General features: G+C 46.2%; 1 protein-coding gene and 1 pseudogene across 2 annotated transcripts in view; both read right to left on the bottom strand.

Annotated features, from left to right (window-relative positions):
* Positions 1–23,601, bottom strand: part of TENM3 (teneurin transmembrane protein 3) — a 1,441,545-nt gene that overhangs the window by 1,375,092 nt on the left and 42,852 nt on the right. The gene's annotated exons all lie outside the window — the stretch shown is intronic.
* On the bottom strand, positions 17,530–18,761 carry LOC144821708 (actin, cytoplasmic 1-like; annotated as a pseudogene).

The following is a 23,601-nucleotide window of genomic DNA, read 5'->3' as shown; positions in this document are numbered from 1 at the left end:
AGATCAGGGCTAGATCCAACACCGTTTTTTAGCTCATTGCACCATCCCAGTTTCAGAACCTGGCTGTATGCAAATTAGTCTGTCCCTGGCCCAGTGCATCATGGGAACAGGGCAGACCAGACTACAAAAGCCAATTCTTACACTGGGAAGGAAACAAGCTTCCGGGGACCGGTTTCTGCCATTTCAGGCGTCTTCGGCCCGGCTTGCTTGAATCCTGATGGTGCAATGAGCAAGGGACTCACATCTGAGTATACCCTTCCACGCTTAGGGTGGACAAAATTATTTACAACAAGGGGTGGTGATGGACAGAGTCTCTGAATTAAGCAGAGTACTCTCACCCAGTCAAGAGATCAGGGCTAGATCCAACACCGTTTTTTAGCTCATTGCACCATCCCAGTTTCAGAACCTGGCTGTATGCAAATTAGTCTGTCCCTGGCCCAGTGCATCATGGGAACAGGGCAGACCAGACTACAAAAGCCAATTCTTACACTGGGAAGGAAACAAGCTTCCGGGGACCGGTTTCTGCCATTTCAGGCGTCTTCGGCCCGGCTTGCTTGAATCCTGATGGTGCAATGAGCAAGGGACTCACATCTGAGTATACCCTTCCACGCTTAGGGTGGACAAAATTATTTACAACAAGGGGTGGTGATGGACAGAGTCTCTGAATTAAGCAGAGTACTCTCACCCAGTCAAGAGATCAGGGCTAGATCCAACACCGTTTTTTAGCTCATTGCACCATCCCAGTTTCAGAACCTGGCTGTATGCAAATTAGTCTGTCCCTGGCCCAGTGCATCATGGGAACAGGGCAGACCAGACTACAAAAGCCAATTCTTACACTGGGAAGGAAACAAGCTTCCGGGGACCGGTTTCTGCCATTTCAGGCGTCTTCGGCCCGGCTTGCTTGAATCCTGATGGTGCAATGAGCAAGGGACTCACATCTGAGTATACCCTTCCACGCTTAGGGTGGACAAAATTATTTACAACAAGGGGTGGTGATGGACAGAGTCTCTGAATTAAGCAGAGTACTCTCACCCAGTCAAGAGATCAGGGCTAGATCCAACACCGTTTTTTAGCTCATTGCACCATCCCAGTTTCAGAACCTGGCTGTATGCAAATTAGTCTGTCCCTGGCCCAGTGCATCATGGGAACAGGGCAGACCAGACTACAAAAGCCAATTCTTACACTGGGAAGGAAACAAGCTTCCGGGGACCGGTTTCTGCCATTTCAGGCGTCTTCGGCCCGGCTTGCTTGAATCCTGATGGTGCAATGAGCAAGGGACTCACATCTGAGTATACCCTTCCACGCTTAGGGTGGACAAAATTATTTACAACAAGGGGTGGTGATGGACAGAGTCTCTGAATTAAGCAGAGTACTCTCACCCAGTCAAGAGATCAGGGCTAGATCCAACACCGTTTTTTAGCTCATTGCACCATCCCAGTTTCAGAACCTGGCTGTATGCAAATTAGTCTGTCCCTGGCCCAGTGCATCATGGGAACAGGGCAGACCAGACTACAAAAGCCAATTCTTACACTGGGAAGGAAACAAGCTTCCGGGGACCGGTTTCTGCCATTTCAGGCGTCTTCGGCCCGGCTTGCTTGAATCCTGATGGTGCAATGAGCAAGGGACTCACATCTGAGTATACCCTTCCACGCTTAGGGTGGACAAAATTATTTACAACAAGGGGTGGTGATGGACAGAGTCTCTGAATTAAGCAGAGTACTCTCACCCAGTCAAGAGATCAGGGCTAGATCCAACACCGTTTTTTAGCTCATTGCACCATCCCAGTTTCAGAACCTGGCTGTATGCAAATTAGTCTGTCCCTGGCCCAGTGCATCATGGGAACAGGGCAGACCAGACTACAAAAGCCAATTCTTACACTGGGAAGGAAACAAGCTTCCGGGGACCGGTTTCTGCCATTTCAGGCGTCTTCGGCCCGGCTTGCTTGAATCCTGATGGTGCAATGAGCAAGTGACTCACATCTGAGTATACCCTTCCACGCTTAGGGTGGACAAAATTATTTACAACAAGGGGTGGTGATGGACAGAGTCTCTGAATTAAGCAGAGTACTCTCACCCAGTCAAGAGATCAGGGCTAGATCCAACACCGTTTTTTAGCTCATTGCACCATCCCAGTTTCAGAACCTGGCTGTATGCAAATTAGTCTGTCCCTGGCCCAGTGCATCATGGGAACAGGGCAGACCAGACTACAAAAGCCAATTCTTACACTGGGAAGGAAACAAGCTTCCGGGGACCGGTTTCTGCCATTTCAGGCGTCTTCGGCCCGGCTTGCTTGAATCCTGATGGTGCAATGAGCAAGGGACTCACATCTGAGTATACCCTTCCATGCTTAGGGTGGACAAAATTATTTACAACAAGGGGTGGTGATGGACAGAGTCTCTGAATTAAGCAGAGTACTCTCACCCAGTCAAGAGATCAGGGCTAGATCCAACACCGTTTTTTAGCTCATTGCACCATCCCAGTTTCAGAACCTGGCTGTATGCAAATTAGTCTGTCCCTGGCCCAGTGCATCATGGGAACAGGGCAGACCAGACTACAAAAGCCAATTCTTACACTGGGAAGGAAACAAGCTTCCGGGGACCGGTTTCTGCCATTTCAGGCGTCTTCGGCCCGGCTTGCTTGAATCCTGATGGTGCAATGAGCAAGGGACTCACATCTGAGTATACCCTTCCACGCTTAGGGTGGACAAAATTATTTACAACAAGGGGTGGTGATGGACAGAGTCTCTGAATTAAGCAGAGTACTCTCACCCAGTCAAGAGATCAGGGCTAGATCCAACACCGTTTTTTAGCTCATTGCACCATCCCAGTTTCAGAACCTGGCTGTATGCAAATTAGTCTGTCCCTGGCCCAGTGCATCATGGGAACAGGGCAGACCAGACTACAAAAGCCAATTCTTACACTGGGAAGGAAACAAGCTTCCGGGGACCGGTTTCTGCCATTTCAGGCGTCTTCGGCCCGGCTTGATTGAATCCTGATGGTGCAATGAGCAAGGGACTCACATCTGAGTATACCCTTCCACGCTTAGGGTGGACAAAATTATTTACAACAAGGGGTGGTGATGGACAGAGTCTCTGAATTAAGCAGAGTACTCTCACCCAGTCAAGAGATCAGGGCTAGATCCAACACCGTTTTTTAGCTCATTGCACCATCCCAGTTTCAGAACCTGGCTGTATGCAAATTAGTCTGTCCCTGGCCCAGTGCATCATGGGAACAGGGCAGACCAGACTACAAAAGCCAATTCTTACACTGGGAAGGAAACAAGCTTCCGGGGACCGGTTTCTGCCATTTCAGGCGTCTTCGGCCCGGCTTGCTTGAATCCTGATGGTGCAATGAGCAAGGGACTCACATCTGAGTATACCCTTCCACGCTTAGGGTGGACAAAATTATTTACAACAAGGGGTGGTGATGGACAGAGTCTCTGAATTAAGCAGAGTACTCTCACCCAGTCAAGAGATCAGGGCTAGATCCAACACCGTTTTTTAGCTCATTGCACCATCCCAGTTTCAGAACCTGGCTGTATGCAAATTAGTCTGTCCCTGGCCCAGTGCATCATGGGAACAGGGCAGACCAGACTACAAAAGCCAATTCTTACACTGGGAAGGAAACAAGCTTCCGGGGACCGGTTTCTGCCATTTCAGGCGTCTTCGGCCCGGCTTGCTTGAATCCTGATGGTGCAATGAGCAAGGGACTCATGTCTGAGTATACCCTTCCACGCTTAGGGTGGACAAAAATATTTACAACAAGGGGTGGTGAGGGACAGAGTCTCTGAATTAAGCAGAATACTCTCACCTAGTCAAGAGATCAGGGCTAGATCCAACACCGTTTTTTAGCTCATTGCACCATCCCAGTTTCAGAACCTGGCTGTATGCAAATTAGTCTGTCCCTGGCCCAGTGCATGATGGGAACAGGGCAAACCAAACTACAAAAGCCAATTCTTACACTGGGAAGGAAACAAGCTTCCGGGGACCGGTTTCTGGCATTACAGCCGTCTTCGGCCCGGCTTGCTTGAATCCTGATGGTGCAATGAGCAAGGGACTCATGTCTGAGTATACCCTTCCACGCTTAGGGTGGACAAAAATATTTACAACAAGGGGTGGTGAGGGACAGAGTCTCTGAATTAAGCAGAATACTCTCACCCAGTCAAGAGATCAGGGCTAGATCCAACACCGTTTTTTAGCTCACTGCACCATCCCAGTTTCAGAACCTGGCTGTATGCAAATTAGTCTGTTCCTGTCCCAGTGCATGATGGGAACAGGGCAAACCAAACTACAAAAGCCAATTCTTACACTGGGAAGGAAACAAGCTTCCGGGGACCGGTTTCTGGCATTACAGCCGTCTTCGGCCCGGCTTGCTTGAATCCTGATGGTGCAATGAGCAAGGGACTCATGTCTGAGTATACCCTTCCACGCTTAGGGTGGACAAAAATATTTACAACAAGGGGTGGTGAGGGACAGAGTCTCAGAATTAAGCAGAATACTCTCACCCAGTCAAGAGATCAGGGCTAGATCCAACACCGTTTTTTAGCTCACTGCACCATCCCAGTTTCAGAACCTGGCTGTATGCAAATTAGTCTGTTCCTGTCCCAGTGCATGATGGGAACAGGGCAAACCAAACTAAAAAAGCCAATTCTTACACTGGGAAGGAAACAAGCTTCCGGGGACCGGTTTCTGGCATTACAGCCGTCTTCGGCCCGGCTTGCTTGAATCCTGATGGTGCAATGAGCAAGGGACTCATGTCTGAGTATACCCTTCCACGCTTAGGGTGGACAAAAATATTTACAACAAGGGGTGGTGAGGGACAGAGTCTCTGAATTAAGCAGAATACTCTCACCCAGTCAAGAGATCAGGGCTAGATCCAACACCGTTTTTTAGCTCACTGCACCATCCCAGTTTCAGAACCTGGCTGTATGCAAATTAGTCTGTTCCTGTCCCAGTGCATGATGGGAACAGGGCAAACCAAACTACAAAAGCCAATTCTTACACTGGGAAGGAAACAAGCTTCCGGGGACCGGTTTCTGGCATTACAGCCGTCTTCGGCCCGGCTTGCTTGAATCCTGATGGTGCAATGAGCAAGGGACTCATGTCTGAGTATACCCTTCCACGCTTAGGGTGGACAAAAATATTTACAACAAGGGGTGGTGAGGGACAGAGTCTCTGAATTAAGCAGAATACTCTCACCCAGTCAAGAGATCAGGGCTAGATCCAACACCGTTTTTTAGCTCACTGCACCATCCCAGTTTCAGAACCTGGCTGTATGCAAATTAGTCTGTTCCTGTCCCAGTGCATGATGGGAACAGGGCAAACCAAACTACAAAAGCCAATTCTTACACTGGGAAGGAAACAAGCTTCCGGGGACCGGTTTCTGGCATTACAGCCGTCTTCGGCCCGGCTTGCTTGAATCCTGATGGTGCAATGAGCAAGGGACTCATGTCTGAGTATACCCTTCCACGCTTAGGGTGGACAAAAATATTTACAACAAGGGGTGGTGAGGGACAGAGTCTCTGAATTAAGCAGAATACTCTCACCCAGTCAAGAGATCAGGGCTAGATCCAACACCGTTTTTTAGCTCACTGCACCATCCCAGTTTCAGAACTGGGATGGTGCAATGAGCTAAAAAACGGTGTTGGATCTAGCCCTGATCTCTTGACTGGGTGAGAGTACTCTGCTTAATTCAGAGACTCTGTCCATCACCACCCCTTGTTGTAAATAATTTTGTCCACCCTAAGCGTGGAAGGGTATACTCAGATGTGAGTCCCTTGCTCATTGCACCATCAGGATTCAAGCAAGCCGGGCCGAAGACGCCTGAAATGGCAGAAACCGGTCCCCGGAAGCTTGTTTCCTTCCCAGTGTAAGAATTGGCTTTTGTAGTCTGGTCTGCCTTGTTCCCATGATGCACTGGGCCAGGGACAGACTAATTTGCATACAGCCAGGTTCTGAAACTGGGATGGTGCAATGAGCTAAAAAACGGTGTTGGATCTAGCCCTGATCTCTTGACTGGGTGAGAGTACTCTGCTTAATTCAGAGACTCTGTCCATCACCACCCCTTGTTGTAAATAATTTTGTCCACCCTAAGCGTGGAAGGGTATACTCAGATGCGAGTCCCTTGCTCATTGCACCATCAGGATTCAAGCAAGCCGGGCCGAAGACGCCTGAAATGGCAGAAACCGGTCCCCGGAAGCTTGTTTCCTTCCCAGTGTAAGAATTGGCTTTTGTAGTCTGGTCTGCCCTGTTCCCATGATGCACTGGGCCAGGGACAGACTAATTTGCATACAGCCAGGTTCTGAAACTGGGATGGTGCAATGAGCTAAAAAAACGGTGTTGGATCTAGCCCTGATCTCTTGACTGGGTGAGAGTACTCTGCTTAATTCAGAGACTCTGTCCATCACCACCCCTTGTTGTAAATAATTTTGTCCACCCTAAGCGTGGAAGGGTATACTCAGATGTGAGTCCCTTGCTCATTGCACCATCAGGATTCAAGCAAGCCGGGCCGCAGACGCCTGAAATGGCAGAAACCGGTCCCCGGAAGCTTGTTTCCTTCCCAGTGTAAGAATTGGCTTTTGTAGTCTGGTCTGCCCTGTTCCCATGATGCACTGGGCCAGGGACAGACTAATTTGCATACAGCCAGGTTCTGAAACTGGGATGGTGCAATGAGCTAAAAAACGGTGTTGGATCTAGCCCTGATCTCTTGACTGGGTGAGAGTACTCTGCTTAATTCAGAGACTCTGTCCATCACCACCCCTTGTTGTAAATAATTTTGTCCACCCTAAGCGTGGAAGGGTATATTCAGATGTGAGTCCCTTGCTCATTGCACCATCAGGATTCAAGCAAGCCGGGCCGAAGACGCCTGAAATGGCAGAAACCGGTCCCCGGAAGCTTGTTTCCTTCCCAGTGTAAGAATTGGCTTTTGTAGTCTGGTCTGCCCTGTTCCCATGATGCACTGGGCCAGGGACAGACTAATTTGCATACAGCCAGGTTCTGAAACTGGGATGGTGCAATGAGCTAAAAAACGGTGTTGGATCTAGCCCTGATCTCTTGACTGGGTGAGAGTACTCTGCTTAATTCAGAGACTCTGTCCATCACCACCCCTTGTTGTAAATAATTTTGTCCACCCTAAGCGTGGAAGGGTATACTCAGATGTGAGTCCCTTGCTCATTGCACCATCAGGATTCAAGCAAGCCGGGCCGAAGACGCCTGAAATGGCAGAAACCGGTCCCCGGAAGCTTGTTTCCTTCCCAGTGTAAGAATTGGCTTTTGTAGTCTGGTCTGCCCTGTTCCCATGATGCACTGGGCCAGGGACAGACTAATTTGCATACAGCCAGGTTCTGAAACTGGGATGGTGCAATGAGCTAAAAAACGGTGTTGGATCTAGCCCTGATCTCTTGACTGGGTGAGAGTACTCTGCTTAATTCAGAGACTCTGTCCATCACCACCCCTTGTTGTAAATAATTTTGTCCACCCTAAGCGTGGAAGGGTATACTCAGATGTGAGTCCCTTGCTCATTGCACCATCAGGATTCAAGCAAGCCGGGCCGAAGACGCCTGAAATGGCAGAAACCGGTCCCCGGAAGCTTGTTTCCTTCCCAGTGTAAGAATTGGCTTTTGTAGTCTGGTCTGCCCTGTTCCCATGATGCACTGGGCCAGGGACAGACTAATTTGCATACAGCCAGGTTCTGAAACTGGGATGGTGCAATGAGCTAAAAAACGGTGTTGGATCTAGCCCTGATCTCTTGACTGGGTGAGAGTACTCTGCTTAATTCAGAGACTCTGTCCATCACCACCCCTTGTTGTAAATAATTTTGTCCACCCTAAGCGTGGAAGGGTATACTCAGATGTGAGTCCCTTGCTCATTGCACCATCAGGATTCAAGCAAGCCGGGCCGAAGACGCCTGAAATGGCAGAAACCGGTCCCCGGAAGCTTGTTTCCTTCCCAGTGTAAGAATTGGCTTTTGTAGTTTGGTTTGCCCTGTTCCCATCATGCACTGGGACAGGAACAGACTAATTTGCATACAGCCAGGTTCTGAAACTGGGATGGTGCAGTGAGCTAAAAAACGGTGTTGGATCTAGCCCTGATCTCTTGACTGGGTGAGAGTATTCTGCTTAATTCAGAGACTCTGTCCCTCACCACCCCTTGTTGTAAATATTTTTGTCCACCCTAAGCGTGGAAGGGTATACTCAGACATGAGTCCCTTGCTCATTGCACCATCAGGATTCAAGCAAGCCGGGCCGAAGACGGCTGTAATGCCAGAAACCGGTCCCCGGAAGCTTGTTTCCTTCCCAGTGTAAGAATTGGCTTTTGTAGTTTGGTTTGCCCTGTTCCCATCATGCACTGGGACAGGAACAGACTAATTTGCATACAGCCAGGTTCTGAAACTGGGATGGTGCAGTGAGCTAAAAAACGGTGTTGGATCTAGCCCTGATCTCTTGACTGGGTGAGAGTATTCTGCTTAATTCAGAGACTCTGTCCCTCACCACCCCTTGTTGTAAATATTTGTGTCCACCCTAAGCGTGGAAGGGTATACTCAGACATGAGTCCCTTGCTCATTGCACCATCAGGATTCAAGCAAGCCGGGCCGAAGACGGCTGTAATGCCAGAAACCGGTCCCCGGAAGCTTGTTTCCTTCCCAGTGTAAGAATTGGCTTTTGTAGTTTGGTTTGCCCTGTTCCCATCATGCACTGGGACAGGAACAGACTAATTTGCATACAGCCAGGTTCTGAAACTGGGATGGTGCAGTGAGCTAAAAAACGGTGTTGGATCTAGCCCTGATCTCTTGACTGGGTGAGAGTATTCTGCTTAATTCAGAGACTCTGTCCCTCACCACCCCTTGTTGTAAATATTTTTGTCCACCCTAAGCGTGGAAGGGTATACTCAGACATGAGTCCCTTGCTCATTGCACCATCAGGATTCAAGCAAGCCGGGCCGAAGACGGCTGTAATGCCAGAAACCGGTCCCCGGAAGCTTGTTTCCTTCCCAGTGTAAGAATTGGCTTTTGTAGTTTGGTTTGCCCTGTTCCCATCATGCACTGGGACAGGAACAGACTAATTTGCATACAGCCAGGTTCTGAAACTGGGATGGTGCAGTGAGCTAAAAAACGGTGTTGGATCTAGCCCTGATCTCTTGACTGGGTGAGAGTATTCTGCTTAATTCAGAGACTCTGTCCCTCACCACCCCTTGTTGTAAATATTTTTGTCCACCCTAAGCGTGGAAGGGTATACTCAGACATGAGTCCCTTGCTCATTGCACCATCAGGATTCAAGCAAGCCGGGCCGAAGACGGCTGTAATGCCAGAAACCGGTCCCCGGAAGCTTGTTTCCTTCCCAGTGTAAGAATTGGCTTTTGTAGTTTGGTTTGCCCTGTTCCCATCATGCACTGGGACAGGAACAGACTAATTTGCATACAGCCAGGTTCTGAAACTGGGATGGTGCAGTGAGCTAAAAAACGGTGTTGGATCTAGCCCTGATCTCTTGACTGGGTGAGAGTATTCTGCTTAATTCAGAGACTCTGTCCCTCACCACCCCTTGTTGTAAATATTTTTGTCCACCCTAAGCGTGGAAGGGTATACTCAGACATGAGTCCCTTGCTCATTGCACCATCAGGATTCAAGCAAGCCGGGCCGAAGACGGCTGTAATGCCAGAAACCGGTCCCCGGAAGCTTGTTTCCTTCCCAGTGTAAGAATTGGCTTTTGTAGTTTGGTTTGCCCTGTTCCCATCATGCACTGGGACAGGAACAGACTAATTTGCATACAGCCAGGTTCTGAAACTGGGATGGTGCAGTGAGCTAAAAAACGGTGTTGGATCTAGCCCTGATCTCTTGACTGGGTGAGAGTATTCTGCTTAATTCAGAGACTCTGTCCCTCACCACCCCTTGTTGTAAATATTTTTGTCCACCCTAAGCGTGGAAGGGTATACTCAGACATGAGTCCCTTGCTCATTGCACCATCAGGATTCAAGCAAGCCGGGCCGAAGACGGCTGTAATGCCAGAAACCGGTCCCCGGAAGCTTGTTTCCTTCCCAGTGTAAGAATTGGCTTTTGTAGTTTGGTTTGCCCTGTTCCCATCATGCACTGGGACAGGAACAGACTAATTTGCATACAGCCAGGTTCTGAAACTGGGATGGTGCAGTGAGCTAAAAACGGTGTTGGATCTAGCCCTGATCTCTTGACTGGGTGAGAGTATTCTGCTTAATTCAGAGACTCTGTCCCTCACCACCCCTTGTTGTAAATATTTTTGTCCACCCTAAGCGTGGAAGGGTATACTCAGACATGAGTCCCTTGCTCATTGCACCATCAGGATTCAAGCAAGCCGGGCCGAAGACGGCTGTAATGCCAGAAACCGGTTCCCGGAAGCTTGTTTCCTTCCCAGTGTAAGAATTGGCTTTTGTAGTTTGGTTTGCCCTGTTCCCATCATGCACTGGGACAGGAACAGACTAATTTGCATACAGCCAGGTTCTGAAACTGGGATGGTGCAGTGAGCTAAAAAACGGTGTTGGATCTAGCCCTGATCTCTTGACTGGGTGAGAGTATTCTGCTTAATTCAGAGACTCTGTCCCTCACCACCCCTTGTTGTAAATATGATGACCACCTGGTCACGTGACATATTACACAAGCAGGTATAGTGCAGGCCATAAACAGGAAAGTGGTAGCATCCCTTGGAGATGCATAAATAATGCTTCTGAAAGGGCACAAGAGGAAACTTCTGATTTCCAGCTCAAGAATAACACGAAGCTCAACATACACTGGTTTGTTCTGCTGTATCCATTAGCCTTTATTAATACAATTCATGATGGGTGCAATGGCTGCAACCAAACAAACGTGGATGCCTTCTGAGTAAGACTGCAGATTAATTTCATAAGCCAAGACCACAGTACGTGTATCAGGACATCGTAATTCTAAAATGCTACACAGCTGGATGTCACATTGAAAGGCCTGTGGTGGCCAGTGGCACTATATTCACAGCATGTTTTCAATCCTGGGCTTCCATGTACAAAACTGACAGAACCTCAGATGAGATGTTTTCCATTCACTTAATTCAACAACAACCAGTTGTCAAGTAACCTAACATAATTAGATTGTAATGGTTTGTCAAAGCAAAGCCAAGTACTGCAAACTGTATTTCCCTATGACGTGGAGTCAGAAAGCACAGAACTGCTGTCCACCTTCCAAATCACTCTAAAGAGAGACCTTGTACTAATGTAATTCGTGGTCTGCAGCGTGCTTCTGCAAGGACATGTAAGTGTGCAACAATATGCTTATAAGCCTTTTTGTCTACCTCGAATTGTCGTGTACAAGGCTAATTCAGACACTGCATAAGCATTTGAAACCGAAGAGTCTAGAGCTGGTTGGATACATAACAATAAGGACAAGAAGTGGGTCGTTCATTGTAGTGTTTGAATACCCGGAAGTAGGGAGTAAAATGTTATTATTGGCTAGTAAGAATGCACACTGTGGAATTGAAGGCCTTTAAAATGGAGATGGAGCGTGAACTCAGCTGGCAAACATGGATGGTAACAGCAAAAAAAATCCTTAGAGGCCACTTCATAAAGCCAATAGGCTATGTAAGTAAATGGAATTGTTTGTTTCTCAAGTTAAAGCCCAAGGCAAAACAAATACATTATGAGCTACAACACACCACACGACACACTTTTTGTTAATGGCTAGAAAGTGGGGTAAGAGCAGCTGATGGCTAAATCAGACAAGCCAATATGTCCTACAGAATTCATGTAAAACTAATAAGCTGCTAGGATTTTTAAATGAATTTCTATTGAACATAATATCGATGTGTACTAAGCACAGTATGCCTTGAGTCAAGGAAAACATATTAATTTGGCTGGAACTGCGGGATTTCCTGCTACTTTCCAAATCTTTTTCAGATACAATTTTAACCTTCATTTACTAAAGTTCCAATTATTTTTAGTGATTCAAACTCTTATTTTAACTACAGTTTAAAATAAATGAACTATCTCTGCAAGAAAATTGAAAATCAGTTGCTAGGAGGTTGAAGCTACAACAAAAAAAACGACAACAAAATTAAAACAGGCAGCAGAATAACCTCACCACTCTAAGTGAGTCTGCTAATTTTTCCCATCATAAACTAAACCCGAGGTTTTCCACCACTTTGTCCAGTCCTTATCAACTTTCTATCCTAAATATTCTACGCTCTATTAATTTGACAGAACCATATGTTTTATTAAGTAATTTGTACTATTATGTAATTTATGTTTTACACACGCCCGCCTGCAGGGTAACTGTATTTATTTAGTGACATCAATCTGGAGTTAATAACCCAGAATGCAACAAACTCAATGTCAATGCGATTGCAGGTGAACTCTTTTGGAGTTAAGAGCTTCCACAATTCTATTGTGTGTTAGTTTTTGCTAAGAGACTTAGGGGCTGATTATGAGTTTGGTGGTCCATGGACTGCCAAACTCACGGTGGTACGGCGTGGTGGAGCGCCGTATTACAACTTTGGCGGTCGGACCACTATCAGACCGCTGCAAAACCAGGGAACGGCATTCCCTGGCGGGGGCATGACAGTCAGGAGCTCACAATATGCGGTCAGTGCCGCTGCGGCACCTCCATGCATATTACGAGTTTCCTGACCATCAGCACTCTCATGGAGGTTCTTACTCCATGAAACTGCTGGCTGTCATGAAACAAAGGGGGCCCTACAGGACCCTCCTTGACCCATGCATGCTAGTGAATGCAGGGGGGCACATGATGTGCCCCCCTGTCTGCATGAATGCCCAGCCCCAACCCGGCATGGACTTAAAAGTCCATGCAGTGCATGAACTTGCTTTGCCGTTCCCATTGCAGTGTCTTTTTTCAAAGGCACCGCCTTGGTAATGCCATAGGACTGTCCGCCAGACGACGAGAAAACTCGCAAACTGGCGGGTGGCAAGAGGTTGAGTTTGGTGGTGTAGGAGTGGGGCAGTGGCGTGCTGCCCTGCCAAACTCATAATCTGCCCCTAAATGCTTGTTACGACTAGGAATTCCAAACCAGGGTACATGTTCATTAATATTTCAGAGTTTCACAGGTTTATGGATCCTGTAGTATCCCTTGAAATGTCGGAGCATGTACTATTTTCCACTACATTTCTCATTGTGGCTGCTTCTATTACATGTTTTGAAGATAAAGCGAAATAATTTCGGAGCAGAGGAAGAAACACTGAGAGATGAGGAGGTGAAGGGGATTCGCAAACATCCCATCTCCATGGAATGGGCACAACTCCTGTTCCAGTTTACACAAGAGACAACACTAGATACTAGGGTCCCACCAGATTAGTGCTCCTGCTGGAAGATGCAGCCCCCTTTGGACGTCTCTCTTCCCCCGCTACTGATGCCACAGATACATTGTGGACAATATGGAACCGACCACAAAATAGATGCCTACCACAATACAATTCATAGGCTCCCCGACCTCCTCCCATCCCCCCTCACCTCCCCCCTCAGTTAACTGTTCTACGTTTACCCCCCCACCCCCCCACCCCCCCATCACCCACCGACTCGGCTCATATGTATTGGGAACGCAAACATGGCCATTAACCAAAGAGGTGTACAGGGATAGATTGGGGGACTAAATATCAATTTGCGCACTCGCGGAAACCCACATATGCAGGCACTAGTCGGCCTACCAATACTCGCACTAGTACACTGGAGATGTAATATCCATGTAATTTTGCTATTTCTTACTTTTGCTATACGTTATATGATGGGATGGTTGTTCCATAATGTACTGATATCATCTGACTGCCTGTATACACCTCTCATCATGTATTAATGAAAATGTATAACGATGTATCATGAAAAGTAAAACTCCCAATAAAAAATTTCAACAAAAAATAGCTAAATAATTTCGGGGCCTTGTGTGTTAAGTTCTTTCTATTTCTAAAAGAGTACTTGTATGATTAAACCTGTTAATATCAACCACTGAAAAAGACTGTGCATCAGCTAGAGATTATTCATTCTAGCATTTTTGGCACATTATTTTTTTTAAAAGTCCACTATAAAAAAAGTTGAAATACATAGCACATAACTAATATAGATAAAAAACAAAATAAACTGAGTAGGTTATCCAAGCCGCAATTTCTATCCTCTAAATAACTTTTATTTCAGAAGGTTTCTTCCTAATATCACAGGGCATAAAATGTTCAGGATACAAAAACAAGCCTAGGAAGAAAGGTAAGGATGGTCTCACGTTTTTAGAACTGATGCACATTTTTAAACTTATACCAACAAAATGAGAAAACTACAATCATATTTCAATATTCAGATCAAAACTATAGCTGGGAGAAAAGAAGGTTAATTACAAAGCAAGATGAAAAAATCGGGTTATTAGTTGAGAGGGGTGAGAGCCCCACTCAAGTAATAAGCACAATCCTTGTTAGGGTGAACCACAAAAGTAAATAAATAAACCTGTGCTTAACCTTAACCTTCTGGTAGATTGGCACAAACGCAGTCAGGCTTAACTTCGAGGCAATGTGTAAAATATGGATGCAGCATTCAATGAGTGGCTTAACAAAACTTGAGGGGGCCCCCCTCCAAGGTATGTGGATGGGCCCGCCTCTGGACTTAATCAGGAGCTTGCCCCCACCCCACACTGCGGGTGATGCAGAGCATATTTTATGCCACTGCACTCAACCCAAAAGAAAAAAATGGCAAACCAATTTAGAAACATTTTAATAAATACGACACCAAAATGACAAAAATGTAATCAGTAGAACCGGTGAGATTCATTTTTAAAATTTTCAGTAGAAACAGCACCGAAAAGCACAAAGCATCAATCGTTGTCATCTGGTCATGCTGGACCGGGTCGAAGTCAAAAGTTAAGGCCGACTGCGATTGAGGGTGTGTTGGATACAGGGATTAGGTTCGTCCCGGTGAAAAGTTTACCTTCTTAGCCCAGTTCCATGCATGAAGTACTCATTGAGGTTATCGGGAGTGGGTTGCCAAAGTTTCAGGCCATAACCAAAATTTCACATTGCGGTTCGGTCTGTATCTGGTAAGGACTAGTCAGCAGTCAGATGCTGTTACAGTACTGGATTCAGTGAAGCCATTCCCAAGGAGACAGGGGACAGTTCTTTCAAAGTGAAGAGCCTCTAGTTTTTTTTACCTGGAGTCCCCTTCTTTCAGTTTACGGGTTGGAGGAGCACACTCTAACACCAAACCAAGGGTCCAGGATCTGGCGGGGCACATCTTGGGGTTTAGGGCTCACTCCAGAAAAGCCCAGCAGCAGCATTCAGGCAGGATTAGTAGGTACTGGGCAGATGCAAGGAAGGCCTCCAGAAGCTTGCTGGGTTCCTGTAGCTCAAACAGGAGGGTCGGTCAACAGCCCCATGGAGTCACTTCTGGGGTCCTGGATTCAAGTAAAGAATATCTTCTCTTCCTTCAGGCTTCAGACAGCAGGACAGTCTTTTTCTGAGTCTCCACATGTGCAGGAAATGTTCTAATGAGAGGTTCTAGGATTGCCATTTTTATACACCATACCAGCTAGTGTGTGGGGGGACCCGCCCTCTGTCGAACCTTAAAACTGCTTCTAGTCAGTTCTTACCCCCTTTGGTTTGGCTCCAGACTGTTTAGGAAAACAAAGGGTTGGCAGGTTCAGGTGTGAGTCGTATATGCCAGAGACAGGGCAGGGAGCTTCTGAAGCCAAGAAGGGCGTAGTAGTAAACACGCTGTATGAATATGAAGTATTTGTTTATATATAAATGTTGTATATTTTATATGTTGTAGAAATGTATTGTATTTATGTGTAAATTGTCAAAATGTTCAGTGTCCTTTTCACACATGAAACAATTAAAAAAACCTTAAAATAATAGAATAAAGGGGTACAAATGAAATATACCCAACTAACCTAGAAGTATCACTGGGTTGTTTTTTTCTTACATTTGAGGATCTAGAGAAGTGTGTAGTTGGTAATTTTTGTTTCTATAACCTTTCTAAGAGTGGCTTTTTCTAAATAGTAATTTAAAATCGGAGTTTACCATTGAAGATGATTTTAAGTTACAATTCTAGCTGTTCCCAACCTGAAGTTATCACTTATTAAATGTAATAAGGTAACCTAGAATGAGTCCATGGGAGAGTTAGCCCTGTTGCAGTGAAAAATGACTGAGGGGTTTCCACTGCCAAGACATGAAAAACACAACTAATCATGCCCTATTTTTAAAATATTATGCACCCTGCTCTACGAGCCTTCTGGTCCTACCTTAGGGGTGACTTAGAAGCATTAATAACACGCATTTACAATGCAACGGTCTCGGCATTGCAAAAGTTAGAGCTATTAGCATTGTAAATGAACGCAAGTTTAAGGTCTTGACATTGTAAATGACAAGGTCTTTTATTTATGTTTTAAAAACAAAAACATAAATAAAAGTCATTGTCATTTACAATGCCAATAGCTCAAAGTCGCGTAATGTGTATGGCTAACTACAGTAGCCTCCTGACGAGTGCCCTTTCACTTAATTTTTTACAAATGAAAGCCCTGGCACTTTTTTTTTACAAATTAAGCACGGGTGGTGTCCGTGTCTGTGCATGGGAGTGGTGGTATCCGTGTGTGTATGCCAGTGGTGGTATCCGTGTGTGTATGGCAGTGATGGTGTCCGTGTGTGCATGGCAGTGGTGGTGTCCGTGTGTGCATGGGAGTGGTGGTGTCTGTGTGTGCATGGCAGTGGTGGTGTCCGTGTGTGTATGGCAGTGGTGGTGTCTGTGTGTGCATGGCAGTGGTGGTGTCCGTGTGTGCATGGCAGTGGTGGTGTCCGTGTGTGCATGGCAGTGGTGGTGTCCGTGTGTGCGTGGCAGTGGTGGCGTCCGTGTGTGTATGGCAGTGGTGGTGTCTGTGTGTGCATGGCAGTGGTGGTGTCCGTGTGTGCATGGCTGTGGTGGTGTCCGTGTGTGCATGGGAGTGGTGGTGTCCGTGTGTGCATGGGAGTGGTGGTGTCTGTGTGTGCATGGCAGTGGTGCTTACGCTGAAGCATTAGTGTACATGTTCACCTCCAGTTATCACTTTCTTGTGTTTGTTACATGCTCCTTGATCATCTGTGCTGACTGCCGAGGAGCTGCAAAAGAGTTACACGCACTCAAAAACGTGCTTTTAAGCTGCTGGACTGCACCGTTATATACCTTCCTTTTGTTGGGTCGGATGTTATGAACTCTGGGATAGCCTGCTCCCAGAATAATTGATCAAACCAGAAGACGTGAAGGAAGCCGCTGCATCTCCTAAGATTATTTCTCGAGGAAGCACTTACTTTAGACGGCACGAAAAAAACGGCACAAAAAAAAAAAGCATGGCTGATTATCAGCGCCGCGCGCCTCTCTGCAGACTCCCCCTGCATTCCACAGAGGCGCGCGACGCGATCCCGGCCTGCCATGCATGCCGTGGAGACAAGACCTGGGCGCGCGCACAACGTTATCCTATGGAAGGCCAGGTCTTGTCTCCCTTCGGCGTCTCAGACTGCTGAGACGCCGACAATAGTTCTCTGGCGAGAACGCGCTTTCAGCGCGTTATAGCCGAGCCCTAAAAAGCCATGCCTCGTCTTGGTTCTTTTTTTGCGAAGTTACGTTTGTCAAGCTGCATTGAGCTACAGTCATTTAGAAGCATTTACAGTGGACAATTGAAGGCCCACATTCATCGTACTCCTGCTTGCTGATCCACATCTGCTGGAAGGTGGACAGGGAGGCCAGGATGGAACCACCAATCCGGACAGAGTACTTGCGCTCAGGTGGGACAATGATCTTAATTTTCATGGTGCTTGGTGCTAGAGCTGTGATTTCCTTCTGCATTCTGTATGCAATAACGGGGTACATTGTGGTACCACCAGACAACACTGTGTTGACATACAAGTCTTTTTGGATATAAACATCACACTTCATGATAGAGTTGTATGTGGTTTCATGAATACCACATGATTCCATACTAAGGAAGGATGACCTGGCTTTCCGAGCAGTAGCAGCATTCCCCACCCCAGTGCCTTGAGACCCTCACGAGTGAGTAGTGCGCTTTACAAATGATATGATTGATTGATTGATTTGGGCACCTGTACCTCTCATTGCCAATGGTGATCACCTGACCGCCAGGCAATTCATAACTCTTTTCCAGGGAGGATGAAGTCACAGCAGTGGTCATTTCCTGCTCAAAGTCCAGGGCAACATAGCACAGCTTCTCCTTGATGTCACGCACAATTTCTCTTTCGACTGTTGTTGTGAAGCTGTAGCCTCTCTCTGTCAGGATCTTGATGAGGTAGTGTGTCAAGTCACGACCAGCCAAGTCAAGACGCAGAATGGCATGAGGCAGCACATAACCTTCACAGATGGGCACACACCATCACCAGAATTCATCACAATACCAGTGGTATGACCAGAGGCATACAGGGACAGCACAGCCTGGATAGCCACATACATGGCTGGAGTGTTGAAGGTCTCAAACATGATCTGTGACATCTTTTCTCTGTTGGCCTTGTGGTTGAGTGGAGCTTCAGTTAGAAGTACAGGATGTTCCTCGGGGCAACACGGAGCTCGTTGTAGAAGGTGTGATGCTAGATCTTTTCCATATCATCCCAGTTGGTGACAATACCGTGTTCAATGGGCTACTTCAGGGTCAGCATACCACACTTGCTCTGAGCCTCATCACCAACGTAGTTGTCTTTCTGGCCCATGCCAACCATCACACCCTGATGTCTTGGGCGCACCACATGGATGGTAAGACAGCATGTGGAGCATCATCTCCAGCGAAGCCGGCCTTGCACATACCGGATCCATTGTCAGTGTTGTTGACACCTTCAACAAGTCCTTTCATTTTATCCTGCAGCATTTTTAGCATTTTGTGATTTTTTAGCCCATGTTCCAAGTTTAAATACAAAAAAAAAAGTTCCAAATATAACATGTTTTACTTAAGACATCAGGCTTGGCTTATGGTGTCACACATGACCTGTGACCTCTTGAGAGCTATGGCAGTTTTTTTGTATTGTAGATGTCATGTAACCAGATGTCAGATATATGATATTCTTGGGCAGCCCCGACTTCTACGTCATCAGTGTAGTTTCACTTATAAACATTGCTGGTGTTGTCTCAAATATAACAGCATGCTAAGTGCTGGCAGCTTAAACGCTTTCTAAAGGTGCCATATATGACTTGAGGCCACTTGGCAGCCATGTGCCTTTGTATAACAGGGTGCTGCATAACCTGGCCTGTTTCCTGTTGAACTGGCCTCTGCAACCTGTTTTGTGTGTATGCTGTGTGCTTCTCTACTCTCGTGTGTTTGAGTCGTGTGTCTCAAAGGGCTCAGGTTTACTGACTCTGTGTAAGGGGCTCATGCAGGCCAGGTGTTTGCTATGCATTGTGGGATTTGTAGTCCTACATTTGTATTTGGCTTAACATGACTACTGCTTCGAGAATATCATAACGTGTAATTGTAAAGCCAGCATTCACTCTGAATAATAAGTGTTTATTGTTGCCCACCTCAATGGTACTCATTGACCTCGGAAATATGAAAGGCTGAATGGACCCACCGTGATTTGAAACTGTGCCTGTGAGGCCAAACACAGGTGTATGGGGGGCACCATAGTCCAGACCTGGTGCTACTGCACATCTGTGTGTGTGTGGGGAGTTGTGCATATGGTGCTGTTGCTTCTGTATAGAGTGTGCTTCTGCATGCCTTTTGTGTGATTATGTTTAGTGTTCTGTGTGTTTGTGTTGTATATACAGTGTGCTGCAGCATAATTGTGTTGTGCCTGCTGTGTTTTTGTACAGCATGTGCTGCTGCACACCTCTATGTGTTTGTGTTGTTGTACAGTGTGCTACAGCATGAATGTTTGTGTTGTTCCTGTTGTGTTTTTGTGCAGCGTGCCTGCTGCACGTCTGTGCAGTTGTTTAGTGTTCTATATTTGTGTTGTGCATATTGTGCTTTCATGTGGCGTGTCCTGCTGCACACTCCTGTGTTTCTGTTTGATGTCCTGCAGCGCGCCTCTGTGTTCGTGTTCACACAGTGTGTGCTGCAGCACGCATGTTTGTGTGTGCCTGCAGCCTGCTGTGTTTGTGTACTGCGAGTCTGCTGCACGTCTCTCTGTGTTTGTGTCGTTTGTACAGAGTGTGCTGCAGCATGACTGTGTAGTACCTGTCTGTTTCTGCGCAGCGTGCCACCTGCACACCTCTGTGTTTGTGTTGTGTGTGTGGTGCAGCTGCACCACCCCCTGCGTGGCCCACCCTTCCTCGGGCTGTGATTGGTGCACAGGCTGCACGTTTCCGCTCTGAGAATTGGCTCGCAGCCCTTGTCACTTACTTAAACTCTTGACCTCGTGTGAGTTAAAAGCAGCAGCGACCAGGCCAAGCCCTGGCAGGGCACCAGGGGCGGGGCCAGGGGGAGAGGGGGGCTGGTGAATGAGAGGGGGAGGGAGGGCGCAGGGGCTGCGGATGCTGCCGCGCGCTCAGCTGGCATGGAAACCATTTACGGAGGCCTTGGAAATAGATCAGGGCGCGCGAGACGCCGGGGCGGGCGGGCAGAGCGTGCTGGCTTCAGTGCAAAGCATCAGCGCTGTGAGTGGGCGGGCTGTAGGTACAGGCGCGCTTCTGAAATCTGAAAGGTAGAGTATCTTATCAGCAACAAAAGTGTGCAGTTTATTTAATTAATGCATTTGTTTATTTTGCAGTTGTTACATAGCGGATTCGACCCAAAGGCATTACATAACAGGAAAGACAGATCAAGATGTAGAAACTACAGAAAGTAAACAGGACTGATAAAACCTTGTTTACTTTTCTTTTCCTGGCACGGTCTTCTTAACCCTGAAATCAGGTGCATTAAAGGCAGTAGCAGCAAATGTCTAACTGACGTCCATCATAGTCCATGACAAAGTGTCAGAGTTTGCGAAGAAATGGACAGAAACAGGGGGAGCGGATATGAAACCGAGTACAATAATAACTAACACATGGAGCGTGTTATCAGCGCCGCGCGCCTCTCTGCAGACTCCCCCTGCATTCCACAGAGGCGCGCGACGCGATCCGGCCTGCCGTGGAGACAAGACCTGGCCGCGCGCACAACGTTATCCTATGGAAAAACGCTGCGCGCGGCCAGGTCTTGTCTCCCTTCGGCGTCTGAGACTGCTGAGACGCCGACAATAGTTCTCTGGCGAGAACGCGCTTTTAGCGCGTTATAGCCGAGCCCTAAAAAGGAACATTCAGTTCTGGCAAAAGTTTCATATTGACAGGATGAAATGGCAGTTTAAAACTGCACTACAGGCTGCAGTGACAGGCCTGAGACATGTTTGATAGTGCTACTTTAGTGGGTGGTACAAGCATGCTGCAGTCTACTTGTAGCTTTTAATTTACAGGCCCTGGGAACACGTACTACCATTTACAGGGACTTGCAAGTAAATTTTGTGCTGATAATCTGTATACTAATTTTATCATGTTTGGAAGGGGGAGTTCAAGCACTTCGGCACTGGTTAGGAGGAGTAAAGTGTGCAGAGTCCTAGAGCCAATAAAAACAGGTCCAGCAAAAATAAGCTAGTATAGGAAAATAACCTGGGGAATACCGAGCAAAAAATGGTAATTTCCAACACAACGACTTACTAACCATAAGAATTCTCGGGAGATTTGAGTCAAGGTCAAATTCTGTAATTTTGCATTTCTGCATATGTGCATATTAAGCATAACTTGTATGTCAGCATACACATATATCAGAAGTGGTTTGCTGAATTACACAGAATGTGAGATATGACTGAGAAAGAAATGGATTTGTGGATTGCTCAGCACGGCAAACCAACGCCACCATTAAGTGCACTTTAGCTCATAACACTGTTGCACATCCGTTTGCATAAAGCACTCTTTAATGGATCAATTAACCTGAATGAGATGTGACGGTACTAAGTCAAACGCCTAATTAAAGATTTACTGTATTATGAGTGGTATGCATTTAATTATGTTCATGTAAACAATAAAAATGCCATCTTTTTCACCAATGACGACTTTTAGCCTTCGTGTCTCTCAGTGTATAGACTGTATGTTGCACTCAAGACTGAGGTAAAAAACAAAAGGCACTTATATTGCTATTGCCCAAGGGCATTCTGTCTTCCCATCTTTCATTGGATTCCCTTTGCTTCTGCTCGTGCATAATTATTCGCCTTTGCAATAAACTGAGCTTTTGAACCCTTTAAAGGGCATCCGTTCATTGTGACATGGAGACTTCCATCTGTCAATATTTTCTCATGATGTAATGGACGAACCTATTCCAGTTTCTGCTAAAGATGATAAATGATTTGATGCCATTTGTGACATTCCAGAGTGTCGGCTTATCAGTGCCAAACATTAGGACCATGTATTGTATGTTACAGAGCCACAGATGGGGGGCTGTGGTTACAGTTCATACATGACCATGCCCCGCCAGACGGATCTGCACAAAAGAGGACAAACTGAAATGCAGTCCAGTATGCTAATCTATATGAAATTTACATGAAAAGTCGTCAAATGGCGCCAACGTTATCAGCAATGCAAAATATAGCTTTTTAGTGGAAAATGAATATTAATCATAACTGAAGAGTTGCTATCACTGACTATAATAATAATAATAATAATAATAATCTTTATTCGTTTTTTTAGCAGCGCAAAACCATAAAAGTTATCGCAACATACAAAAATACGCAAGTATTAATAAAAACAGATATTACACACAATTTGTTTAAAACATATGATCAGATTGTGTACAAATTGTGTAGATAGTAAGACAGTCAAAGGTTGCTCCTATGCCTCATAATACTCTTTAAAAAATTCAGTACGTGATAACAGGTACATTCAGATTCCAGCAACTGTAGTGCTAACATGGCTGGACGACATTGTCTATAGCCCCATCTTTTTAATAGCGGGGTTATCCAAATTTTTCGGTGGGTTTGGAAAAATTTACAAAACAAAATTGTGTGGATAGTAGACTGTTGGGACAAATCGTCACACGGACAGGGGGCCAAGTTAGAATTCCAATTGTTTTTTTCAGGAAAAGTCACTAGTCTGTAAAAGAGATTCAGTCTGAACCTTGTTAGGAGTATTTTTTCGTACGCTGAAAATTCCAAGGTCAGATAAAGCTGGATTTTCGGGGAATGCTGTATCATATTCGCATGTATCGCAGATTTTTTGGTCGTCAGCAAAGTCAGTCTCAAGGACTCTAGGTGGCTCAGCGCAATTTGTTTCAGATCTTTCTTGGATATTTCATTTAGCTTTTCTGGAGTAAAATAATATTTTTGTAATCCTAGATCGTAAAAGAAATTTCTGATATAGGAGAGCCACACTATTTTATGTGCATGATCTAATTCCATAGAGTCCTGCAAGATGTTTTTGGTCAGCCGATTCTCATCCGACAGCCACACGCGCCTCCAAAGTAGAAGTGGCTGGATCTTTATTAGGTCTTCAATGTATGGGATTCCCAATTCCATATGCGAGGCATAGATGGAAGTGCCTTTTGGCGTGGACAAAAGGAATCTCATGAAGATGTTTTCTTCTTTTTGCAGTGAACCAGTGGCTGTGTGTCCCCAAATCCCTGCCCCATATAAGGCGATGGCTTGGCATTTTGCAGCATAAATCTGTAACAATTCTAGTGATGGTCTTTTTCCAAGTTT

The sequence above is a fragment of the Lissotriton helveticus genome, chromosome 2_2, assembly GCF_964261635.1.
Source record: "Lissotriton helveticus chromosome 2_2, aLisHel1.1, whole genome shotgun sequence".
Taxonomy (NCBI): Eukaryota; Metazoa; Chordata; class Amphibia; order Caudata; family Salamandridae; genus Lissotriton; species Lissotriton helveticus.
Note: the sequence above shows the minus strand (reverse complement) of the source record. Positions and strands in the feature narration are given on the sequence as shown.